Source organism: Triturus cristatus, chromosome 1_1 (assembly GCF_964204655.1).
Source record: "Triturus cristatus chromosome 1_1, aTriCri1.1, whole genome shotgun sequence".
Classification (NCBI taxonomy): Eukaryota; Metazoa; Chordata; class Amphibia; order Caudata; family Salamandridae; genus Triturus; species Triturus cristatus.
This window is the reverse complement of record NC_140579.1, coordinates 1093813226-1093840423: the sequence shown is the minus strand read 5'-3', so window position 1 is coordinate 1093840423 and position 27198 is coordinate 1093813226.

Here is a 27198-nt window from a genome sequence, read left to right as displayed (position 1 = left end):
ACTAAGCCCGAAATTAGTGGTATTGGGAGGAGATAGGATGGAATTAATTTTCTTTGCCACGTGCGGCACGGTTGACTAACATTAATGCATAGATGAGCATGTCTAGTTAACAACAGTCCCACAAGATTGTTTTCAGCACATTTTACTGCATGTGTTGAGCCGCCACGACAGGATTCAGGCTTCGCAGATGCCCCCACACATGCCAAGGGGAGGTGCATCCCAATTAGGGAGTTAACTGTTGGAGCCATCGAGAGAATTCGAACTATACTGACAGATTGCATCACGTGTCCCTCGTCCCCAACCTTTTGCTGAAAGCGGGCTTGGGTCGTTTGTCATTGTTGTTGTTGTCTTGACACCCAACCCCATTGCTTACGGCCTCACGCTCACAAGTGCATCAGTCCTTGGGCAGGGCGGACCAGAGTGGGGATAGTCCCTTACGTAGAACGGTCATTGCCATGTTAGTAACGGTTAAACACGGGTCGCTGCCGACAGTCTAAAAGAGGTATGCTTATGCCCGCAACTCTGCCCCGCCAACATGCTTATGTAGGCCGCCTTCACCTGTCACTCATAGTGGCACAGATATGGGGGAAATCACACATATCTAACTGTAACCTAGCCACACAGGTGGGTGCCTAGTCAGAAAGGGCAACGCAACCGAGATAGAATGGTAGTTATTATCTAATGCTAAGGGAAGCCTGGATCAAGCCACTAGATGGGTGTAGCTCAGTGCCCCAATCGCATTGAATACGGGGATGCACTGACATAGCGGCAAAAGAATAAGTGGTCACCACATGGCGTCTCACTAGGGCCAAAATCACGGCACAAGGTTACCGGCGTGATTGACCAAGTGGTTGCGGGTGCGCCGCTCGCGAGCGGATTGCAACCTGGCGCTGGGGACGGTCTGCCACGAGCCGGGGCGGCCTGTATATAGTAGAGATGACCCAACAGGCTTGGAATTATGCATTGGTTTAAATCCACTGTCGCCAGCTGAATAAGTATACAGGGTTCCGTAGAACTGCCTGCGGTGGAAGCGCGCACGTATACCAATCTCTAGTTTTGCGCATTCTGGTTCTCTAGGTACGTCTTGCCATGATCAGCTCTAGGTCGGTGGGTGTGTGTCACTCGGCCTACAGCTGGCATTGCAGTACGCCTGCCTCGGGGGTGACTGGACAGGGTATTTGTCCCGTCACTTGAGGAGCGAGTTATTCAAGGATTTCTTCATAAAACTATTCTCACCGTAGTTATTTCGGGTTTTGGAGTGTACCTTTGTCTCAAATCCACCGAGAGTTCATTGTTAAGCCGAGTTACCGGACACCGGTCCGTCTTCCAGACCGCCTCATGGCGCCCGAGTTAAATCTTGGACCATGTAGGTTGCAATTATTCAATACAACTTCTGTCTGGGCAATCAACCCGATCGGGTTGCAAGTGACCACTCAGTTGGTCATTGTTTCCCAGGACCCCCGCCCCAGCATCCGTGCAGGTCAGTTGGAATAAGAGGGGCCTCTAGAGAGGGCAGGCTGTAAGCACAGCGCCCTGGGGGGTGTCAGGCAGAGAACATTAGCATGGGACTACCCGCATGCCACGTTACTTAGCTTAACGTTGGCCGATTGGCGTCACGGTGCCCGCAGCACATGCCAGGGGCGAGCTTGCTATTCAATGAAGGGAAACACCTAGGCTAACCCACAAGCCTCGTCAAGCATTGGCACTGGGGGTTGTAGGGGTGGTGTGATCTTGAAATACACATTTAAAGCCCAGGTGAGAAGACGCACAACACCAGCCTGCAGCACACTGAGCTGGGCACCATAACCAAGAGTTAGGCCTGCAGGAGGAGTAGCTGAAGGAACCATATAGAAATAGGTCCAGAGGTACTTTGGGTGGCATTCCCCGGCAACCAAAAACAGATTCGGGTTGCTTCAATGAAGACCTATCCACCCGCGCTTTAGCCAGGGCGGTTTTGTGGGTGGTATAGTTGTAATATAGCAAGTGTGCGGTCGTTCAAAGTTTAGTAAACACCACGTAGAGCCTCATGGCGTCAGGGCATTATTGACCATGCAGCATTCGCAACATTCAGAATAGGGCCGGTAGTTGCACCAAAGTTTACGGTTGGTTCCCACAGACTTGTCTGCCCCCAAGTTTATCCTCTAGGGGTTAGAACTCGAGACCAAGGGGGCATCTCCTGCTTCGGCGTCACAAATAAGCGACAGCTACGCTGGGGTGGAGTTACCATGCAGGTCCTGCCACCACTGGGTTCCCCCCAGGTGATGGGATCAATCTAAGTGGGAACACGAAGTCTACAGTTCTTGGGAAACTTCCAGCGGTAGGGCATTTAGCAACAGATAAAGTATCAGCGAGTGGGTAACAGACTTCGGCTCTCCAGCAGCACCATGCCCTGGGAGCACGCGTGTTGCCCAAACTCTGAGGCCTACCCATAAGGGGGCCGAGTATCAAGAAACAAGTAAATAGGTTTCATAGGCGGGCCTCACAGCCGTGGAAAAACAACATCATTCAGAGATAGGCCCTGATGAGAATAGGGCATTTCTTAATGTCCGGATGACCATTGCGATTGGTGGTATCCCCTAGCGGAGTCACCGGTCGCGTACTGCAGCTGCAGGAAACTGGGAACCTGGTTCACGGACACTTTTACCCCGCTTAGGGGATGCGGCCAGCCAACATATGGTGCTGCCGTCCCAATAACTGGGGTGTCAGCGGGCCAAGCACAAGGGGACATTATGTCAATAGAACATTTGGCACGCCCAAGGGGTCACTAAAACTCTACTTCAACGGAGCAGGAACTTGGCACCGCAGGAGATGCTCTGGGTTGGTGGGGGGGCACCCCCCTACCACCCTCCTACCGGGGAGCATGATGGGAGGGGCGAAATAGGACTTAGTCAAGCCTCAATGCTTGAACCATACAGACAGCGCTCACTGCTAAAACCAGACAGATTCCCGAAGCTGGCATACCATGGGGTTTCATCACTGAGGGATCTGTAGGGGCATAAGTCCCATGAGGAACATGGGACGGTGGGCAGGGGCAAGAGTCGCTCCTTGCCCATGGTCACGCACTGTCAGCTAGGAGCACTCCTGTGCACTAGGTTTAGCATACAGAAGGGACTGTCCAAAGGTTAAGTAAAACCCTTCTCGTCATATTAGCCAAAGCAGGCAGGCGGGTGGGCGAGCGGTCACCCAGCGAGTAGGCTGCTGTCCCAGAGATGGGCACGCAGGTTCAGGCTCACCCGGGGCGGAGGGCGGCAGCCAGGTGAGGTCATAAGATTGATGGGGCTTTGCGAGCCTCGGTGCCGGCTTCCTCCCACCCAGACTTGTGAAGAGGTGCAACTTTCCCGCAGGAGGGCCAATAGTTCTTGGCACATCCTCCCAGGCCCAACGGGTCCCTTATTTCACCAGACCCTTTCCGACCCAGGATAGCTTCTAGGGCTTTGGGGACATAGATGGGGCCATCTACAACACCAGGAGCTATAGCTCTCTGATAAGTCCTGTGCCTGTGGTTGTAAAGGATCTCACAGGGCAAGGGTTTGTGTCCCGCTAGCGCTGTCAAAGGGTCTTAAGGTGGCAACATTGCTACTCTCCTTTCTGCAGGGATGGTTCCCGTCCAGCTAGATGCTTCCCTAGACAGGAGAGGTTGCAGGGAAGACTATAGCGGGTTGGTGGGGGGCCCTGGCTGCGACGGTGAGCCGCCTCCAGGGCTGTGGCGGAGTTACAGGGCGATCTGGAAGCAGGCCGGTACAAAGGGTACCTCTGCGCGGCACCATAGGGGGTGTCGGCGCCCCGCTAGTCCTGCAGGCGGTTGTGGGCCTGAACAACCGGGGGCTTGCTAAGCGACGCTCCGCCCCCAGAAGGGGGGCGTGAGTAGAAGTTACCAACGGCACGTGATCGTAGAAAGAATCACATGGAGGGCAGCAACGGCGGGCATCGATCCCGCGCTGCCCGGCTCATCAGGCGGGCAGGCGACCCAGTTGGTTGCCTGCCCTTGGATCGCCCGTAAGATAACCCACCCATTACATATTCTGGAATTATGTAATAAACCTGCAACATTGTTACCCAACACCAACTGTCTTGTGTGTGTCATTTGGGTAACCTACCATGGGGGAGGGGGGACAGCGGGGTGCCCCTGGGGGTACTATGCCGCTGACTGCGGCCCCCGCAGGGGACCAATCGGCGGTCGGCGCCTTAGTGCCCCCGGGGCACCTGTCACCCCCCCCACCCCCTCCCACAGGGAGGGGGCGGGGATGACGGCCCGAGCCCCCCTCCTCGGGCTGGCCAGAAGTGACGCGCAAGGCGTGTCACTTCCTGGCCCTGGGTGAGGGTGAGGCTATTTAGCCTTCCCCCACCCTCCTGGCAACCTCTTTGTCGCCCACCTCGCCACTTCCCTCCCTACCGCTTACCGTAGGCGTTGGGTGGGGGGGGGGTTTCTGAGCGTTGTAATGTTTTCTTTTTCGTTGCAGGCGGAGTTACAGGGCGATCTGGAAGCAGGCCGTTACAAAGGGTACCTCTGCACGGCACCATAGGGGGTGCCTGAGCCAAAACCGAGGAGCCTCATGGGAGGGTCCGGGAAGACATGTCGGCGCCCCGCTAGTCCTGCGGGGGGTTGTGGGCCTGAACAACCGGGGGCTTGCTAAGCGACGCTCCGCCCCCAGAAGGGGGGCGTTAGTAGAAGTTACCAACGGCACGTGATCGTAGAAAGAATCACATGGAGGGCAGCAACGGCGGGCATCGATCCCACGCTGCCCGGCACATCAGGTGGGCAGGTGACCCAGTTGGTTGCCTGCCCTTGGATCGCCCGTAAGATAACCCACCCATTACATATTCTGGAATTATGTAATAAACCTGCAGCATTGTTACCCAACACCAACTGTCTTGTGTGTGTCATTTGGGTAACCTACCATGGGGGAGGGGGGACAGCGGGGTGCCCCTGGGGGTACTATGCGCTCGGTTCCCTCCAGTGTGCGCTCGGAGGAATGTGATGTCACGCACCACATCTGAGGAGCGGTGGCGGGGGTGAGGAGCGGAGGTTGCGTGTCCCATGTGGGGAAGGCAGGCGAAGGAGGCCGAGTTGGAAAGCCGATCAGGACTTCCCTGGGCTCGGGTTTACTTGCAGGGGGTGGGACGTAAGCTGAGATCCTTAAAGAGTGGCTGGACCTCCCGAAATCCCAGCTCAAAAAACTACACACAGCATGCGGCCGGTCGGCAGTTGCTGCTAGCCGGAGCAGCTGTTCTGCTGGGTCCTGCGTGCACAGCTGTGCTGCTTATTTACTTTCACCTTCCTCTCTGCATCACAAGGAGAAAAGGCCACAAACAGCTCTTTTATTAGATTCCTTTCTGCTTTTTGTGTGCCCGTTCTTGGCTCCTCCTTTCAACAATCGGCAACAAGGCGGCTTTTGTGACAGTACTGTTGCACGTTATCGTCTTGGGGCGCCTTGCAAGCGGCACTGGCACACGCTATCACCACGCGTGGAAGAACTGCTTTTACCCATGTTATGTGGATCAAAGCTGGATACGGCGTGGGCCACGCTGAACGGAGGCCAGGTATGTGACAGGCTGCCACCGCGCGCGCTCTTTCACCCTCACGTGCATGCATTTGTGGTGCTCTTCGAAACATGACATTTAACGAACATGTTATTCATGTACAGAGTTTAGATGCCACCGATTTGTGGTTTGATAGTGCTACAGGCAACAGGTGGGAACTATTAAGCCACTAAATAATGTTCATGTCATCGGCCTCAGAGGGATGACAATCTGAGACGGCCCTGTGAGGATTGGAATCTGTAGCCCAGTGATTACATCATGCCTAGGCAGAGGAGCGCGTAACTCGCGCGTTTGTCTAGTTCATTGTTTGGACTTCTCAGAGCGCTAATTGAATCTGAGGAGGGCAGGAGCGCTGGGGTAGGTTGGCACAGGAGGGATGGTGGAAATAGGCGGCCATGCACTAACAATACTCCTACGTGTTGTTTTAATGCAGGGACATTATTCTGTTCTTGCTTCTGTTGAGAGAGGAGTAGCTTCTACTCCTTTACTATGATATTCCACTGCACGCAGTTGCAGCTATTTACTGATTCGGGAGAAGTTAATAACACGCAGTAGATAAGTGGGTGCAGCGCCTGCTGCAGAGATCCGTGACCTTGTCCACCACATGTTCAAACAGCCGCTGTGCAAAGTCTGGCTATCATCTTTTCTAGATCGGTAAAAATGTGCCGTGGGTCAATTCAGGGTGGGGGGAAGATGCAGAATAATAAACAGCCAACTGACAGGTGACCACTAGTGATCCTTACCCATCATTCTACCCGTACTCTAAACTCTACTAAGCACACAAACATTAAAGAGCACAGACCTAGGATGTAGTCTTAGGGCTAGAGTGGTCCAGTCTCGGCAACGACTCTCAGCATTCTGTGAGCAAATCACTTAATCTACCCTGCCTAACAAAACCAGTAAAAAAAAAAAATGCTTTACCTTTGGTATAACCGCAGCCCCCGTAAGTAAAGCGCGGGTGCCGCGATTATACCAAAAGTAAAGGAATAGAAAAAAACATCTATATCTTTACCTTTGGTATAATCGCGGCACCTGCGCTTTACTTATAACATTAAAAGTAAAGCGCGGGTGCCGCGATTATATCAAACGTAAAGAAATAGATTTTTTTTCTATTCCTTTACTTTTGGTATAATCGCGGCACCCGCGCTTTACTTATAACATTAAAAGTAATGCGCGGGTGCCGCGATTATACCAAAAGTACAGTGGCGTAACGAAACTTGAGGGGGCCCCCCTGCAAAGCACATGGAGGGGCCCCCCTCCCCCGGCGGCACGGCCCACCATCTACCAATTTTCTCCAGCGTATTTTGATTTGAAACCTCCAACATTTAAATGAAATGCCTCTATATTGTCTTTCTCTAAGTTCTAATGAGAAAGTGGGAAACACTCTTAACATACAAGCTATGCCATTTGTAACGATACTGTCAAAAGCAGATTATTTAACTGAGGCAGCAATCAGAACAATGCCAAGGAGCGATCCTATTGTCTCCGGAACTACCTATGGCTGAAGAACAAAGAACAACTATGAAGGGACTGAAATAGAATTGACAATACCTTGAAACTTTGAAAGACCAATCCAAACCTGCAATTCCATAAAAACTCGACTGACAATATACATGAGAAGTACACAAGCTATAACTCAGTATCCTGCGAAAGTCAAGAGAAATAGACTGGTGAATTATCTGCACGCCACACACTAGCGACTGTCATGGGCTGTGCATGATAATAACGTGAACCGAGGAAGCAATTTCAATCATGATGTCTTTATTAGTAAGCACTGCAAAACAGGCAGGCAAACAAGGCTGAGGAAGAAAACTGTTTGGATGCTTCAGAACATTGATGCAGATATTTGTCTGTTTTAATTTATCATTTCTGTAGTGTAAACAATGCTAAATACAAGATTTAAGGTACACGTATTACAGACAAGTGCAAGCAACACCATAAATAACACTGCATGTAGAATAAAAACACACAATATCAGCAAGTACCTAATGACAACTTTACAATTTACAATTTACTAAGAGTATAGACACACCTGCTAAATTACAGATTCACCATTGCCTCCAAATGGCTCTATCGTCACGTGTGACACCGCCAGCCAGGCCTGGATTTTAAGCCAACAGCGCCTTGCATTCTGGGAGTTGTGCTGTGACCATCTAAGTAAGGGGTTAAACATTCCAGCATGCAAAGTGCTGTTGGATAAAAGCTACGAATGGACACGACATGGTGCCAATGTCACTTGGCAGCTATGTTTTATACAAGCACAAGGGTGTGTTTAATTTCCTCAACAAAAGCTGCAGAAGTCTGGCGTCAAATAGCAAACACGTTGTGCTGAGAACCCAGAAACGTGCTGTGTTTAGCCCCTGTATATGGACCTGAGGTGTCATTCTCTAAGAGACCCAGTGGTAAAAGCCCACAGTTGTCTCTAATGCATGTTAGTGCCAGGCAGTGGTTGAAGTGGGGGAAAAAAAGTAGGGGAACTGTGGGAGGAGAATCAGAGGGCGGAATAACCAATGGATTGGGTCAGTGGGCGGAGTGAGAGGTGTGGCAGAAAGAGCAAAATATCCCAATTTTTAGTATTCCTTTTCATTTCACTAACCAGTTACAGCTTATTACATTATTTAATTTAACCAATAGATACACATGTTTATTTAAGGTTAAATATGTGTTATTGACATTAAAATACATTCACAAAGTGGGATACGTTTCCAATCACAGAATGTCCCAAATATCCTTAAAAGTGGAATCGCAAGCCATTTGTCTCCCAGCCATGGAGTTTCTGTCATCAGCACTTCTCCTCCCTTTTTCCACAAGAGCAGTTCAAACCTGAATGGCAAAATATCCTGGTTTGCAAATGTTTTTCACATAACTATGGCTTTGCCATATTTGCCACATAATACATCATCTGCTGCATAATCTGACGATTTTAACTAAAAAATTGTTTATAGTTCAAACACATCAAAAGTTACTAAAAATGTGACTTGTGCTGCTGTGAAGTGGAGGGCCCTTTGCAAAGGTTGACTGGTCACCTTTCTCATTGCTGCAGTTGTATGTTCCACTAGTACTAATAAGGAAAAATCTTTGCAGAGATGGTTAGCATGTGTACAAATTTAAAAATAATAAAGTATCAGAAAATTTACAGCACCACTAATACCAGTGTAGGGTGTCAGAGCACTTTACATCACACATATTACACAGAGACAATCAATCATACGTGTGTAAATCACTGTATAGGAAATGTTACATAAGACAAAGGACTACAAGGTGTAGGAGTCATATGACAACCATACTAGTAGGCAGCATAGTTTAAAAGTGATTGGTCTGCAGAAACACAAACTCAGAATTAAAAACATAATACCATGGTTGGGGGTTCTCTTTAATAATCAGAATTGATTTCTACCCAAATGAATCTTTTTTTGCAACATTAGGATAATCGAAGACTGGGGAAAAAAACATAACGCTCTTATTTATACCTTGGAGTTTGCATGCAGCTCTTACACGACAGTTAATAGCTCACAGTTCTATGTTAGGATTTTAACTTATTAACTGCAAGTAACAATAGGGTCTCTCTGACAAAAGCAGTAACCCACTGACCTATTTACATTACGTGCAATTTGTGATCTGCATTGCACATGTTCTTAGCAGCATGCGCATTACACCTCTGCCATTCCTTTTCATGAGTCAAACCTTCCACTAGACAAAACACCACCGCTCTCTACTAAGAACATTAATCACTGGAATTATCAAGACATTTTTATTTTTGCCCAAAAATGTTGGAGGCCAGGAAGGAGGCAGCAAGTGCTTTTAAAACCATATTATACTTACAAACATGACGCCCCCACCTGCAGTTAGCGCCCGGTGCGGTCGCACTGCCCTGGAGCCACCCTGCTCAAGGGTCCTGTGACCTCAGTGACAGAGTCACTGCCACTCTATGGTGTGCTGCTTCATAGGTCTGTCCCCAAGACTGGAGGTGAACTTCATGGATAGTGGTGGACAGGCCTTCAAGGTTAATCAACACTTGCCACCGCTAGGGTCCACCTGTTGGTGCTAAGACACCAGGGCTTTTAAGATTTTGTGGCGCCTTGTAAGGTCTAGCACAGGAATGTGCTTCCTCAGGAGAGTGGTCTGGGAGCCTGGTCATTAAGGCTGAACCTGGTTCACCAGTTCCACTTCAGCAGCTCTGACCATAGCGCCACATCCTCTCCCCCACTGAACACCATACTGCCCCACTGAGAGAAACTTGCACTGCACTGATCCGCTGTAAACACCTGGATGTGACTCAATTCTAATTACGCACTTGACAAGAGCAATATGCTGCCTAAAAAAAATTAACATCCTAGAAAAAGCAAACACTCATAGGGAATGCAAGATTAAGTAAAGCATGTGAAATGTAAGCAGTGAGTGATTTCGCATGAAAAGGTAAGGCCATGAATACAAGGCCTGGAAAGGACCCGTTTCAGTGCCCATTGCTTATATCCTTTCAAAACATAGGCAGTGTGGTTTAAAAAGACCACATTCGTAAACACACATTTTGTTTTCCAATTCACCCATCGAGCAGATATTTCAGTACCTCCAGGCAAGGTGCACTTTCCCTGTGTGGGAAAACAATGTTGTTCAAAGAGGGGAGAAAACAAAAGTATCACTTCACTGGCAAACATTGTAAAGTGGCGCTAATGTGTTTAGGTGTAAATAAATCAATCTGGCCTCCTTGCAACCACTCTGTCTTGCTTTAATTAGTTATTTATTTTTTATATTTGGATGTTTTATTTCTCTCCACCCCGAGGCTGCACTGGTGTCAGAAAAAGACAACGTTTCCAACAAAAATGTTTTCTTTTTTGGATCCATTTAACAGGGGAGCAAATAAACGAAAGGAGGTAAGAGAAGGTAATACCTGTTTCCTGAAGTCTTGGTCTTCACTAACTGAGGAGCGAGACAGAAAGAAGGGAAGACTCGGAGGCTTAGAGGCTTAGAGGCAGTCACCGGGGCATGTGCTCACAGTTTAATTTATGGGGACTTGGGAAGGTTTGCTTGCAGGCGCAGCCGCTCTCCGCTGAGAGTGAGGGGACCCCTGGAGCGTGGGGGCTCCCCTGCACCGCGGGGGCTGCGGGGGCCTGTGTTACGCCCCTGCAAAAGTAACGAAATAGAAAAAAAAATCAATTTCTTTACCTTTGGTATAATCGTGGCACCCGCGCTTTACCTTTAATGTTATAAGTAAAGCGCGGGTGGTGCGATTATACCAAAGGTAAAGATATAGATTTTTTTCTATTCCTTTACTTTTGGTATAATCGCTGCACCCACGCTTTACTTATAACATTAAAAGTAAAGCGCGGGTGCCGCGATTATACCAAACGTAAAGAAAAACAAGTGGCGCGCGCGTCACGCCTGTGTCTGGGCAAAATCATAGCTCCACCCACGGCCTATTGGTGTCTATTACGCGCTTGGTGCGCATAATAGACACCAATAGGCCATGGGAGGAGCTATGCACGCGCCTCAGGCCAATTGCGTGCAGTCTTTTGGAAGAAGACGCACGCAAAGCCCAATGCGGGAGCTAAAAAGGAATCACAAACGCACGAGCGTGTGCGATTCCTAGGTCGATTTCTGAACCCCGGAACAAAAGGACTCTTGCCTGCGCAAGCACTGCTGCGCAGTGCAACGCAGGTCGTGAGACCTAAAAAGTATGCATCTCCAGAAGGGGTACTGAAACTGGTTTCTGCATATCATGGCACCCTCATTTGCCTTGTTACATTTACAGCCTAGCATACTTAATTGAGCACCAGTTATTAGTAGCTTTCCTGTGCTGCCCCATGTCAATTACCAAATTGCCCTAGAACCACGCCTTATCATTGTCATGTGATGTGAACAGATCTAGGCTTCTATAGCGATCTTGTTGTTTTGATGTTTTATGTTGCCTTCTTTCCACTCCTAGAGTCGCTGGTGGGAAGAGCTAACCTCATCAGACTGTTTTGTGTCCTAAATTACTACTACTGTTACTTGTTGTTTGTAATTCGAAACAAGAAACCCAAATAAAGAATTGTTACACTAAATGTATACATTTGTTTTTGGTTTATTAATCCTCGAGAAGCAAAATATGACCCATCATTGACATGGACTTCTCCCAGCTCTATTTTTGAAGACTTGACTTTGAATTAATAAGGTCAACAACAACAATAATGATAATAATAATTATTATTATTAATATTATATTGATGTATTATTATCATTTTTATTATTGTTATTATTATTATTATTACTACTATTATTATTATTAAGACTGAGTTCGAGTTATCTTTATGAGCACCTGTGATGGGTCCACACAATTGTGGCCCTATTTACTTTAGATAGGAGTGGATGTGGCCAGACGTGAGTCCCGTGCTCTCCATGCCACTGGAATCAAGCTATCCTGGCTGAAGAGGGGTGAAACCCCGAAACCGGTCCTAGGATGCTTGGTTCAGTCCAGGGAGGACCTGGCTTGGCAGTTCGGGCTGGACTGTTCCCATGAGGCACAGGGTCAAGACTGATTTGCATATGGCTGGGTTCATACTGGAATGGCATGGTGAGCAAAACAACAATGGATTTAGGCCCAGATCTCTGTACTGGGGTGAATGTATGACATTGTTGTGCATTCTGTCCATCAACAGTTCTTTTTGCATTTGTCACCCCGAGTGGGACGGGTATGCCCAGACGTGGGTCCCGTGCTCTCCATGCCACTGGAATCAAGCTATCCTGGCTGATGAGGGCTGAAAGCCCGAAACCGGTCCTAGGATGCTTGTTTCCAGTCCAGGGAGGACCTGGCCTGGCAGTTCGGTCTGGGCTATATGGCTGGGTCCAAACTGGAATGGCATGGTGAGCAAAGAAACAATGGATTTAGGCCCAGTTCTCTGTACTTGGGTGAAGGTATGACTTTGTTCTGCATTCTGTCCATCAATTGTTCTTTTTGCAGTTTTCCGTTACCTGGGCCGTCTATTCTTCTAGCTTTAGCTGAGAGTTGAAAGGACCTGAAGTGTTGTGACTTTGAGAGATACCTGGATAGGAGGCTCGACAATCTACAGCTGCTTGTAAAAAAGTTTGAATTTGGCTATTACCTGCCATTACCCTACGAACAGACGTTCAGTAATTTCTTCATAAAAAATTAGTTAACTCTGTTCTATTCAAATTTGGAGAAGGTTAAAAACTTCTGTTTCTTTGTGTCTTGCTCATTCTTATTGCAGATTTGCATAATGACTGTCTCATCTGTACATCTGGGACACCTAATCCTGCTTGCAACCAACAAGTTCCACAACGAATGTATGGGAACGTTGGCAATTCATGGTTTAGGTCGCAACAATTTGTATTGAAGGGTTGGCTTTTCGCCTGGTGCAGCCTTGATGGGCACAGCGATGACAGTTCATCGGCAGGTCACAGCTGCTGAGGTTTGCGCAGGCGCGTTTCACCATTCCCTTCAATGATTTTACTTTGTAAGGTCTGATTCAGTCTGCGGCCATTTTATAGCAGGCCCATATGGTCAACTTAAGCAAAGAAACACAAAAACGTCATTAATACATTGAAATGGTTAAACAGTGTTATTTCCCTTGCTAATACCCATATGTGTGTGCATTTATCCAGCCATATGCCACGTCCAAAGCCATTATTACTTGTTTATTTAAGCAGAATTCACGATAACAAAACATAAGCAACGTTTATCCTATTAATATGCATACAGACTTAGTTTACATATTATCTTTAGCCATGCAAAGCAATCCCACGTATATTCTCTTGGTTAATAAGGTTGATTAGTTTTGAAAACAACACTCCATTAATTATTATGATTAATCATTAGTCATTTTAATACAAACATATATAAATGGATTTGGTATTTAAAAAGAAAACATTTTACCCGCTCCATCAATCCCCCCTTTGGTGATTTTATCACCATAAACAAAACCCACAAAAAAATCAATTTATTTTCCCTTTTATGGAAATTCAAAATGTTTTCTTGCTCAATTATAATTCTGTTTCTCCTTCATCTTCTCTTTTTGTTTTGTCATACATACTCTCCTTCCATTCTTCCAATTCTATCTCTTCAAAATCCCTTTCTTGTTTCTTTTCCTTCTTTTTGATAATTTCTCGTCTAATTTTTTTTTATTTCTTTTATGTCTGCAACGCATACATCCTAATCTAAGTATTAATAATATGAAAATCACACACGTTAATGGAAATAATATTTTCCCTAATATAGTCCTACCTAATTTACCTAAAAAAGTCTTAATAGCAGCCATCTTATTACTAATTTTAGTCCAGATACTTTCAACCTCCAGTGGTACTATTTCATCATGCACTTCAGTAATATTTTTAATATATACCTTTAGATCTTTGCTTTCATCAGGAATGTAAGTGCAACAATGTTGAACTTATAGCATTCCATTGTTGACAAGCGATCCACTATGGTTGACAATTTCCGAATATTATTTGCATTCAAAGATATTCCCACTGCTGGTATCAAGGCTTCAAAAATATCACCTACAATTTCTAACCAAGTTTCTCTTCTACTACGCATTAATAGGTTATGTGGTCCACTATTTTCTACTCTATCCATGTGAAAGATTTTTGGAAAGACCAGGCCAACATAACATGTGCCATACCAATGGTCGGGCAACCTGTAATAAGCCTTGTTCCCACAAATATAGTACAATCCAGGGAAAACTGGATCTTCTCCGCCTCTAAATCCCCATCCGGAGGCAATAAAATATGTATCATGACACTCACTTTTCCCTATATAATAATAATCATATTGGGATCTTTCCCTCATAATACATAATTTGCCTTTCTGTGGTGAATCTATAGCTATTGTTGGTCTAGCTTCACCCTTTGTCTCCTTTTTCCCATCTATGTCCCATACATTTTCCCCTACTTCATGTCCTTCTGCCTTTTTATGCATCTTCAAGCTCCTTTCTTCAACCATATCTAGAAATGTTTTCTCTTCTGTCTTCAAACTGCAAGTTAAATTGTTTCTAAAAATATATTCTAAGGTTTGTTCTTTAGTCTCTATAAAAATCTCACCTAGTATTTTAGCCGATTTAGCTGGATTCAATTCATTATTCATGGGTAATTGCCCAAGAATGTTATCTACATTAGACAGATTATATTCTAATTTCCCTACTTGATAAAATATACTTGTTAAAACGCTACATGTTATCCATAAGTTGATGGAAGGTGATGATAAGTCACTCCTTCTGAAACAGAGGCAGGCAATTGCATACATACGTAGCAATCCCTTACGTCCATTGTTTTTACATATTCATACAATAATTTTGAAAATACATTGCTAGAAAAATGAGTTATAGACCTATCCTTGTGTAAATGTTCAGTGCTTGTTTTAAATGGAACTACCTTTTGTGAATTCTTCACTACATTAGTCTTTTTCTCGGTATGCCATTCTAGTGTATCTAAAGTTACTTTGAAAGAGATCAAAAGAGCAAGTACGCTCCAAAGAAGCATTAATAATCCTGTACAACAAATAAACATTTTACACCATCTGCTCATAAAGGTACATCTACTCTTGTTATCATCTATGTTAGCCATCTTGTTAATTTGACCGTGTCTTTTGACTTAGCCTCTTCTACTCCACTCCTCGTACTTTCACCTGAAAGAGCTAGGCACTTATCAGGTTATCTTAGTCCTTCAATTTCTTATTCAATCCTTTATATTTCTACAAGGACCTTCTTGAAATCACTCAGTTTGGCATCTCATCGTTTTTCACTTCCTTCTCATCATCCACATACAGAATTTCCTGATCTTCCGCTTCTTCTCCCATATCGGATAGGATTTCCGCTGTTTCTTCTTCCTCCATCACTTTCAGTAAAGTCTCCTCTGGATTTCCTGGACTATCTACCTCTTCTCCTTGTTCAGGCAGTGCCACATACGTCCATTCAGGTGACTTATACTTCCGGTTTGGTTTTCTCGATCGTTTGTTTCCTTCAGACACTTCTGTCTCTCCCTCTTTTTCTTTGTGCTGACTTGTTACTTCGTTCACTTGTTCAGCTTTTGAGGGTTTAACTCGTGTCAATCGATATCTCAGTCTCTTTATTTTGTTTGGCCAAAGGTCTCCTTTAGCATTTCTTCTTGTTTTGGCTTCTCTACTGTTTCTTTCTTCGATCCAAGTTCTTTTCCTCAGAGCTCGACCTTCTGGTTCACTGTCTTCAGATTCTGTCTCAGTTGGCTTTTCCTTTCCACCAGCTACTTTCTCCACCTCTGGTGTTGACCCTACTTCTGTCCCTCCTCGGGTCTCCGACACGCTGTTTGTCCCTTCACCTAACTCATTGTTGGGTGTCCCTACACCTCCTCGGGGGTATTCCGCAGAAATCTGTCCCTCTCTCTCTATTTCTGTCCCTTCTTCTCTTTCAAGAATTTTCTCAGGTGGAACTTCTCCTACTCTTTCATCTGGTGTGAATGTTACTTCTGTTGAGACATTTTTTTCTTTTCTCTTCCTCTTTCTGTGCTCACCACTGGCGTTTTGCTCGTCTCCAGAATCTGAACTATCTGAAATATGCAATCTCTTCCTCAGGATTTCTTCTCTTGGAGTTGGAACTAGTCTTGGCTCCTTCTCCCCCCTTTCGGGATTTTCTTTTGTCTTTGAATTCTCATTATCTGAATCAGCACTTGATTCCGAATCATCAAAATATTATTTTCCAATGCTATCTGCTGGATTTGGAACTCTCAAAGTGTGACTTGCATGTATCCAATTTTTCAGTCCAGCACACTTCACAGCAGTTGTTGTGGTCAGAATAACTTGCCTTGGCCTTCCCCACCTTGGAACCATGCAATTCCTTCTTCTGTGGACTTTTATTCTCACCCAGTCACCTGGGCTCAGGTCATGAGCTGGTTTTCTCTCAAGGGTGGTGGCATCCGCTCCATCCTGGTGAAACACAGAATGGACTGCGTCAGCCAGGCCTTTACAATAATCCAAAATCATGTCATCAGTTATTGTCATCAATTTGTTGACTGGAACAAATACGTGTCTCGTGGCTCGTCCCATGATAATTTAGTGGGGACTCAAACCTGTAGTTCTGTCTGGAGTAGATCGGATTGTCATCAAGACTAGAGGCAAGACATCAGGCCATTTCATTCCTGTGGCTAAACACATTTTCCCTATTCTGTTTTTGATCGTACCATTCATTTGTTCAACCACACCAGAAGCCTCTGGTCGATAGGCACAATGTAGTTTTTGTTGTACACCCAATGCTTCACAAATCAATCCCATGATCTCATTGTAAAAGTGTCCTCCTCTGTCTGATTCAATGGTCACTGGGAACCCGAATCTTGGGATGAATTCCCTTAACAAGAGCTTGGCCACAGTGATTCCATCATTTCTTCTTGTTGGGTACGTCTCCACCCACCTGAAGAACAGACAAACTACCACCAGAACATACCTCAACTTGTTATAAGGGGGCATTTCAATGAAATCTATTTGCATTCTGGTGAAAGGTCCTCCCTCTCAGCCTATTGTGCCTAGGCTCACCACTGTTTTCCTTCCAGGATTGTACTGCTGACATATCAGGCATCTTTGACAGAGACTCTCTGCTATCAACCTGAATTTTGCATTATAGCAGGTCTGCTTAAAGGCCCTTATCATGGCATCTCTCCCTAGATGTCCTTGTCCATGATACATCCGTGCCATGGTTGACATCATGCTATCAGGCATTACTGGTCTTCCATCCCGATAGACCCACACATGATCTTTCTCCCTTGGTGCACAACCTGCTTTTACCCACTGTTTCATTTCTTCATCTCCTGCTTCATCCTGCAACTGCCTGACTTCTTCCCATGTTCCCACAACGTTAGTAAACATTATGGAGCAAGAAAACATTTCCTTTTCCTTTGCCCTATTGATTGAATACTGGTTTCGGGCACAATACTGAGCCATGTCATTGGCATATCGATTCCCAGTAGTGATATAATCACTACCTTGACTATGAGCAGCACATTTTACAACTGACAGTTCTTTTGGCAACTGTATTGCTTCAAGCAATTTTCCCACCACTTCTGCATTCTTTAAAGGAGTTCCACTTGAGGTCAGGAAACCTCTCTGCAGCCAAAGTTGGCCAAAATCGTGGACAACTCCAAAGCCATACTGGCTGTCAGTTATCACAGTCACTCTCACATTCTTCCCAATTTTGCATGCCCTTGTCAATGCCACTAGTTCTGCTACTTAAGCGGATTTAACTCCTTTCAAGTGTGATGCTTCTATGACTGCAGCAACTGTGCATATAGCATAGGCTGCACTCAACAATCCTTCATCTGTTCTCAAACAAGATCCATCCACAAACAACACAATCACTTTCTGGCAATGGTAAATCTTTTATGTCTGGTCTAGGTTTCGTGCAAAAATCAAGCACATCCAAGCAATCATGATCAACCTCATCTCTTACCTCCACTCTCTCTGCATCTGGCAATAGTGTAGCTGGATTCACATTCACACATCTTTCCAGACTCACATTGGTTGCACCTAGAATGACCTTCTCATACTTAGTCAGCCGACTATGTGACATGAACTGTGTTCGGCTCCCTGTTAAAAGGATCGCCACATTATGAGGTACAAACACTCTTACTGGATATCCCATCACAATTCCCTCACTCTGCTCTAGGCTTCGGCATGTAGCAGCTACTGCTTTCAGACATCCTGGCAAACCTACCGCCACTGGATCTAACATTGACGAAAAATATGCAACTGGTCTTCTCAATCTTCCATGTTTCTGTATTAACACTGAGAGTGCACATCCATTTCTCTCACTGCAGTACAATTCAAATTCTTTCTCATAGTCTGGCATTCCCAGAGCTGGGGCTTCACAAAGGCTGTCTTTTAATTGTCTGAATGCTGCCAATTCTTCTTTGTTCAATTCAAGAGGGTCTTTAACCTCACTTTTCGTCAATTTTACCAATGGTTTGGCAATCAGGGAAAAGTTACTTATCCACTGACGACAGTAGCCAACCATTCCTAGGAACATTCTCACTTCTCTTTGAGTCATTGGGGCTCTCATTCCTTTAATAATTCTGATTCTGTCTATGGTTACTGTAGGAGAGTAGGGTCTGCTATCCTATGGTCACCCCAAATTTTTGCTTTTTGCTTCACTGGTTTTTGACATATTGAGGCTGTGGGCCTGCTGATCAGACCCCCAGCCTGCTGTTCTCTCTAACTAAATTGACACTATGCACCCTAGGTGCATAACCAATTGGAAGTGGATCACCCTGTGAGCCCCTGTACCAGTGTACACTAGGTACCCAGGGCATTGGTGTATCTAAGGCCTGCCAGGGGCTGAAGCATGTATTATGCCACCCCAGGCTTGGCCTAACAAATTTGACACAACTGGCTGATCACTCAGCTGGGGTAAGTTGGTGTAACCACCTCTTACTTAGGTGTAGTATACCTATACCTAACCTTAAATGGGACACATGTTAACCTATATGTCACTCCTATGGCAGGCCTTAATAATCCTGGAGGAAGAGTGCTTGGTTCCATGTGAGATGGTGCTCTGGCATGAGCTGAGCCTGTCTGCAGTGGTCGGAACAACTTCCTTCTACCGTTTCCAGATATCGTCATACCATATACTCTTAAGTGCATTATGAACCTCGCGGTTAAATGCTATCTTTGGTTTGGCTTTATCAAAACATGTCGAGTAAGGTGTCATACGAATTGGAATACTAACCCCTCGCCAATTCTGGCGACGGGGTTAGCATTCCACCCTTCTAGAGGGACACGACATGTACAGTACCTGAAACCCGGGTAAAATCAGACATAGCCTCAGCTCCACAAAATGGATGCTGCCACCACAGACACAAGTCTGCCCTCCTGCTGCTGGGAGTCCTTCCAGCTTGGGAGACGTGGACAAAGGGTTTCCTGCCAGGGGAGGTGCAAGCACCACCCCAGACAGGATTTTGTGTATTGGTCAGGTAGGGCTTGAAAGAAACCAGACATGCCTGAGGCTCACAAGGAGCCTCGGTGCATATGCCAGTTCAATCCGGTCCTGGGGCACACAAGCCCCGGACCTGGGGCGAGCTGGACAAAGGATTGGGGGTGTAACCACCCCCCTTCCTGGTCCCACCCTTAGGGAGGGACCTAGCAGGTAGTCCGGCCCCTAGAATCTGCTTAAAGGTAGGAGCTGTGTCCTAAGACTTCAGACATCCTGGAATCAACTTAACCACAAGAAGAAGACGGGAACTTTGACGCTCTGCTGCACAGAGGACTGAAGGAAATCTCCCCTATGGTCAGGGAGTGACCATCTTGCTAACGCAAGCACCAACCAGCTATTGAACGTCTGCTTTGCCGCCGCCTCCTGCCGGAGCCCGAGCCCAGAGCCTGACAAGACCTGGACCTCCAGACCTCTCACAGCCCGATCCACAGTCCCTGCAAAGAAGGAACCCGTGGAGGCACCGAGACACGTGGAGCCAGCCATCTTGGAAGACCGACGACAAGCTGCAAGCGCAACGACAGAGGCTCCCTCCAAGTTGTGCTTTGGGTCCTGAGAAGCCCAACCATCGAGCAGCATCTGCACCAAAGGTGAGCCCTCCAGCATCTCCACGATCTGCGTGGGGCCCCTCTGCACTTTGCATCTCGACGCGCCTGCCCGGTCCCTGGCCCGTTGGCTAGTGGCCATTTTGACGACGAACTTTGAAATCAACGACGCTGGTCTGGTTGCTCCAGACTGGCCCTAGCTGCTCTCCAAAAGAGCAGCCCCTCTGACCTTGCTGGTCAGAACAATCAGCTTTCCTCTCTTTCCACGACTCCTGCCTTTGCCAAGGCTTGTTTGCTTCTTTCGAGTCGCCGACACCGCCGACAGCGAGAGCCTGCGTGGGACAGCTCGTGACTCGACTCCTGGACGTCGTCGACCTTCAGGGACCATGTGGCTGTGGAGAAAAGCTACACCTAACCAACTGTTTGCACCCGACATCGCCTGGTACCTACCTGGTGCCACGCCGGTCACTGGCTAGTGACTGAACACTGTCCCCTCTGCTTTCAGGTCTTCTACAACTCCGATCCAACGCAGCTCTTCTGGACCGACCGCCTGCAGCATCTTTGTCATCAGGCTCCATTGAATCTATAGAAGAAACCCGACGCACTTCGAGGCCTATGCACTCGCTTCCTGTGGGTGAGGTAAAGCTGGCACTCCGGTGCCCAAGTGTAGAGAATCATCTCTAGTGTCTGTGTTTTGAATCTTGAGATTGTAGTCCACCCAGAAGACCCTTTCTGCAGTAACTTTCTAACTTTTACGCACCCATTGAAAACCTATGGGAGCCCGCGTGTAACTTTCCTCACTGCACACGCGACCCGTGGACCTCCTGGTCACTAACTGAAGTTAGCTCCTTGTAGGCCCAGCGATTCTAGAGGCCCTAGGCCTTTTCACTTTCCTGTTCGTGGTACTTATACCACTATTTTAGTATATGGTTTGAGTGGCCACCAGGGCCCATCCATATAAAGTGCAACTTCTGTATATTGTAATACTTTCTTGTTTAACGATTTGTGCTCCTGTGCCCATAAAGAGTCTAGGGGATACTTTGAGTAATAAATACATATATATTTTGAATATATATCTGTGTGGTGTCCTTTCATTGGTATAAAGGGGGGTTACATATGGTGAAACAGCTTGCTTAACACGCTTTAACGAGTTTAGCCTCAAAGACTGCTTAGCCTACGCTACCACTAGGGCAGCTAGTCCGAAAAGGTTGACTTACAACCACACCATAAGGGTTGCTTGGCATGGTACAAGGTGGTCACTTTAACTAGTGAACATCATATACCAGGCCAACTTCTCACATTGGTGAGCAGCGGTTGGATTTGAGCTTGCTGTGTTTTACCATTGTAATCTCTTGGTTACCAATTGAAAGATCACATAGGTACCTGTAGGTACATATAAAAGAAGATAGATATACTTAAGTTCTACTGAACTTAGTTGTTGTAGAGCAAAGGGAATAGCACACCCTGACTACAACTACTAGATAGGTTTAGTAGGTAAACCCAAGTGTAGGTAGATTGCAACACATCCACCCACACTTAAGAGCAATGGAGGGGGCAGAGGGGTCCAAGGTACCCATCTCTGTCGAGAGTGACCCCCAGAGGGCACCAACTCTCTTTGCTACCCTAAATCAAAATGAGCTCAGGCAGTTGGCAAATATCAGGTGCCTTAAACAGCCCAAGAACCCTACTTCTGCTGAACTCGGAGAGCTTTTACTAGCTGATGAAGATCAGAAAGCTCTCAAGAAAGCCTCCCAGTTAGGACCCTTAGGGACTGGAACAGGAGGCCCCCCTTCTGAAGATGCAACTGAGGTATCCCTTTCCAATAATCACCCCTTAGATGAGATTCATACTACAGAGGATGAAAGTGATAGGGATACAGATGTTAGTGGGGATGAAGGGAGAACTAGCCCTGTGCCAAGTGTTATACGTGGCCCAGCTAACCTAAGGCTATTGGGGACTGACAATGGGATCATCCCATTGGATCTCCCCAGTGGACTTAACCAGGGGCTTGGGAGGCAAAGGAATCACTCAGGTGAATCTAATGCTTCTCATGCCTCTAGAGGCTCTCAAGGTCACTCCAGAAGGAGGATGACCACCCCTCAGAGGAGGGAGCATGAGGCCAGAATGCAGGAAGCTCAGCTGAGAATCAGGAGACAGGAGCTAGAAGTAGCTCTGATGGAAGAGAAACTGAGTAAGGCTAGGCAACCTAAAGAGAGTGGGTCTATACCCACTGGTGGCAGCATTGTCCCTAAGGACAAAGATAGGGTCTTTGACAATAGGAACCTGTCCAAGGTTGTGCCCCCCTACAAAAGTGGGGATGACATCCACAAATGGATGACTGCTCTTGCGAGAGACTGCAAAGTGCAGCAGGTTCCTGAAGACCAGTGGGCAGCAATCTTATGGCTCTCCTTTGAAGGAAGAGGCAGAGATAGACTCCTCACTGTTAGGGAGGAGGATGTCAGAAATTACAGAGCCCTGAAGAGTGTCCTAGTTGATGGGTTAGGCTTAACCACTGAACAGTACAGGTTAATGTTCAGAGACACCCAGAAGACACAGACTCAGGACTGGTCTGAATACATTGAATGTGCCACTAAGGTTTTGGAGGGTTGGTTGCTGGGAAGTAAGGTATCTGATTATACAGGATTGTACAATTTGATGATGAGAGAACAGATTTTAAATAACTGTCAGAACCAGCAACTGCATCAACACTTGGTTGACTCAGATCTGACCTCTCCCCAAGAATTGGGAAAGAAGGCAGACAAATGGGTCAGAACCAGGGTTAAGCAAAAGAACCAGAACCAGGGCCAAGGGGGTGATCAGAAGAAAACAGACCAAAAGTGTGGAGATCAGAAATCCAAAGACCAGAAGTCTTCAACAGGGCCCCAAACTAGTACTAACGAGGGTGGGTCCCAGCCTAAAGGGAAGAAGAAAGAAGGTCTAAAGAAACCCTGGTGCAAGTCTTGCAAGAATACAACTCACTGGACTAGTGATTGTAAGAAGGGTGGAGCCCCCAACACTGTTGCCCCTAAGGCACCTGCTCCCAGTACTACTGTTAGCAGTGTTGGTCCCCAGACAAAGGGTGTAGTGGGAATCACTATGGGAACTGAAGGAGATTCTGACTTAGACAGAACCCTGACACAGGCAGTCTTGATCTGTGATGGGGACATGGATTTGTCCCTGACTGTGAGCCCCAGTAACCTGGGCAAGTACAGACAGACTCCTTTAATTAATGAAAAAGTGGCTCAAGCCTACAGGGACACATGTGCCAGTGTCACTATGGTGACACCAGGCTTTGTGGATCCTGGACAATACATACCAGGTGAGAATTACCTGGTGACCAATGCCAGCAATGCCACTACTTCACATAGTGTGGCAGTTGTTAACTTCTCATGGGGAGGGGTAACTGGCCTCAAAAGGGTTGTGGTTAGTGCAGACCTCCTAGTAGAATGTTTGTTGGGCAATGACCTAGAGAGTTCTCTATGGTCAGAAGTGGAGTACAGGACACATGCAGAGATGTTAGGTATATCACCACATGTCCTTGCTGTGACCAGGTCACAGGCCAAAAAGTGCCTTACTGAACCACAGGTCTTGGATCCTGGAACAATGGACCAAGCACCTACCAAGAGGAAGAACAGGAGGGTTAAGGCTGTGCCTTCCCCCCTGCCTACAAGTGATGATCAGCCTTCCCAGGAAGATGATCTAGAGGACCCTGAAGGAACTGTCCCTGAAGAGCTTGAACCTGATCAGGTTGAGTTTCTGGGGACAGGGGGACCTTCCAGGGCTGACTTGGGGCAGGCTCAGTTATCCTGTCCATCTCTTGAACCCCTCAGACAGCTGGCTGCTGCTGAGGCTGCTGGGAATGCTCAAGGTACCCATAAAGTGTATTGGGATGATGGGCTCCTTTATTCAGAGGCTAGAGACCCAAAACCTGGTGCAACCAGGAGGTTGGTTATACCTCTGCAATTTAGGGGCTTCCTTCTTACCTTGGCCCATGATATTCCTCTAGCAGGACACCTAGGCCAGAACAAGACCTGGGACAGACTTGTCCCTCACTTTCACTGGCCTCACATGAATGAAGATACCAAGGAGTTTTGTCGCTCCTGTGTGACCTGCCAAGCCAGCGGCAAATCAGGTGGCACAACAAAGGCCCCCCTAATACCACTACCTGTGGTGGGAGTCCCCTTTGAAAGAGTGGGAATAGATATAGTGGGTCCCATGGATCCTCCCACTGCATCTGGGCACAGATTTATACTGGTGGTAGTGGATCATGCCACCAGGTATCCAGAGGCAATTCCCCTTAGGACCACTACAGCTCCTGTTGTGGCCAGGGCCCTGCTAGGAGTATTCTCCAGAGTGGGGTTTCCTAAGGAGGTGGTTTCTGACAGAGATACCAACTTCATGTCAGGATACTTTGTGGAACTATGGATTTTTCTGGTCAGTTATGTCCCCTATCTTGGACCCCAACGGTTTCATGTATAAATCACAAGTACATGTATGTTCCCTCCAGTTCCAGTTATGAAGACGCAAACACATGTGTGTCCACCACCAACATGTCCTCTTTCAGATTCGCCATGAATGGGCCGGATATTCCATTCCTAAGTATGAAAGGCCACCGCCTTTATATGGTTCACTTATGCCATTTTACAGTCCAGGCAAGTAGGCCCCGATTCTGCCATCAAGCTTTTCCTGCCTTCTGCCTCTGAAAGCTTCAGTCTGAGCTCGCATCTGTATCCATGAACTTTGTCCTCATTCTCTGCGCAGCTAACGGTGCCTGACATCAGCCTGTTGCCTGCCAAAAACTGTATTTCACCTTCGAAATTATCTGCTCCGCTCCCTACCCAATGCATTCCTGACTAGTAGTCTAAGTAAACATTCTTCCAGCTACCGAGCAAAGGGCCCGGCTTCTCTGTCTTTATGCAAGTAATTCATAGCCCTGTTACTATGGAAGATTCCTGCCCCCGCATCTAGTGTAGACACTTAGACGCTTGTACACGCACTCACAGTCAGTATAGTCAGTATAGAATAAGATTCTACTCCAAGAAGGCCTCTCTTTTGGATAACATAGTTCTTTAAACATAGGATGTTAGATATGATTTGGGATTAGGTTGACTTGACCCTCCAGACTTCTGTCGCCACATGTAGAGCTAAAATGTCAAGTCCCCTTCACCCCCTAGTTGTACGTCAATCACACGTCACGCTGCTGCGCGCGCATTTCTGCCAAGTATTTCTGCTGACATTGCGAAATTCTTTCATGGAACCACCCTATTATGACATCATACCTGATGACGTTCTTTAAGTTACGCCCAGTTACACCCACTTTTGCTACGCATGTATGTTTTATCTTTACTATCAATTGTTACGCCTCCTCCATTTATTTCACTGTAATGCCTATTGTATAAAAATGATTACCTATCAATAAAGTACGGTCTTCACTTCCTGAACCTTCGTGGTGATGGAATCTGGAGCTCATCGATTTAAATTGATTATGGAATAAAGCCCGTTCCGAACCTCTAATACCACGGATTCTGCCTCTTATTTTACTGATCTATTGTTATAGATTTTCCGCATCAAATTAAGTCCCGGTAATTAAATTATTTACCACATGAATGGCGCCCGAATAGGGACACTTTCTCATCTCACGCGCCGGCGGTGCGTTGCAGGCCCGGTCTCCTGTCACAGCTGGACGGACAACAACGCGTACCCACAGGATTTCCTGTATCTCCCTCCTGCCGAGCGGGGGTAACTGAGGCTGCGATCAACACCCAGACGAGGCGGTGAGAAGTGCGAAGTATCCCGACCAGAGCCTAGCTGAGAGAGCAAGATCCGAGGTATACAGAGGCCCACCAGTTTCCGAAGTTTCCGAAGTTTCGAGTCGAGTCCAGTCCGGTTCAAGTTCAGTTCAGTTCCGAGGCCTTCCGTTCCGAGCTACCCGGTGAGTACCATTATCGGGGAGGCGTTCTGACGTGCACATAGGTTGTGCCGGTCAAGACGGGTTTGGGTACACAAATCCGGTCTGCACTGTTTCAGCAGTGTATCTGTACTGTTTAGCAGTATATCAAGTATGTCTAGTATATAATTCAGAATTTATCTAGTTAGTATCGAGTATTATGCTTAGTGACTAGTTCCCTAAATGACCATCATTGTCTATTTTGTTTAAATGTTAAATGTTAAAATGTTTTAAATACGTTCTGTATATTGTGGTGTGAATGACTGTTCATTATTGTGTTTTATGGTATTAAACGTGTTCAAAATTAGGTATCAGATCAGTTCTCAAATATGCCGCTCTTTTCGAAATTAAGACAGATCACAACTAGAAAAGGGGTACTCGAAGAAGCTGTTCCCATTCCTCCTAGGGACACTCCAGGGTACTTCATGTATCATAAACATGGCCTAGACGCCATATTATTTCTTGATCTATGGGTAGACTACACCAAGGAATTACCAGAAAGTCAGAGGTGGCCCGCAGCTGGGACCTGGGATGCAGATTGCATTGTGAAAGTAGAGGAAGAATTATGGAAAAGGAAAGCTAGACAGTCACAGAAAGACGCCATTGAATTATGGCGTAAAGAATCGTATAGACGTACAGAAAAAGCACGTAGACAGGAAGAGAAGAGTAAGGAGAATTCAAATAAAGTTCGAGAAAGTGTATTAATTGAAGAAGGTACCCGAGTAAAGTCAGAACAAACAGACAGACAAAGAAATGCCCTTGTGAATGGTATGTATCCTCTTCTGGCCGAAGGATTACCTAAGGCTACTCCGGAAATACCAAAAGACTTGCCACCCCCATTGTTTCCGATAAAAGCACATCCCAAAGGGCATCCCAGAACCGCAGAAGATGTTTTTCTTTCCTCTTATTTAGACGACGCAGCTCCCGAGTATGCTAATGCTGCGCCACATAGACCGCCTGCCGAGGGGGTTCAACGCCGAGACCCTCCTTCGTCTGTACCTCTGCAACAGCAAACTCCGACACAAGTTCCGGCAAGCACATCTGTTTCTACATCCGCATCCACACCTATGGTTGCTATATCACGTTCAACGAATCCTTTCACATCCAGCACCCCAGGTGGTGCTACCGGAGGTGCATCAAGCATTTTTTCTACGCCACCCAGAACAGATAAACTTTCCTTTCAAGAATTAGCCCACCAACGTACGCCCAAACTAGTAACTCCCAGCAC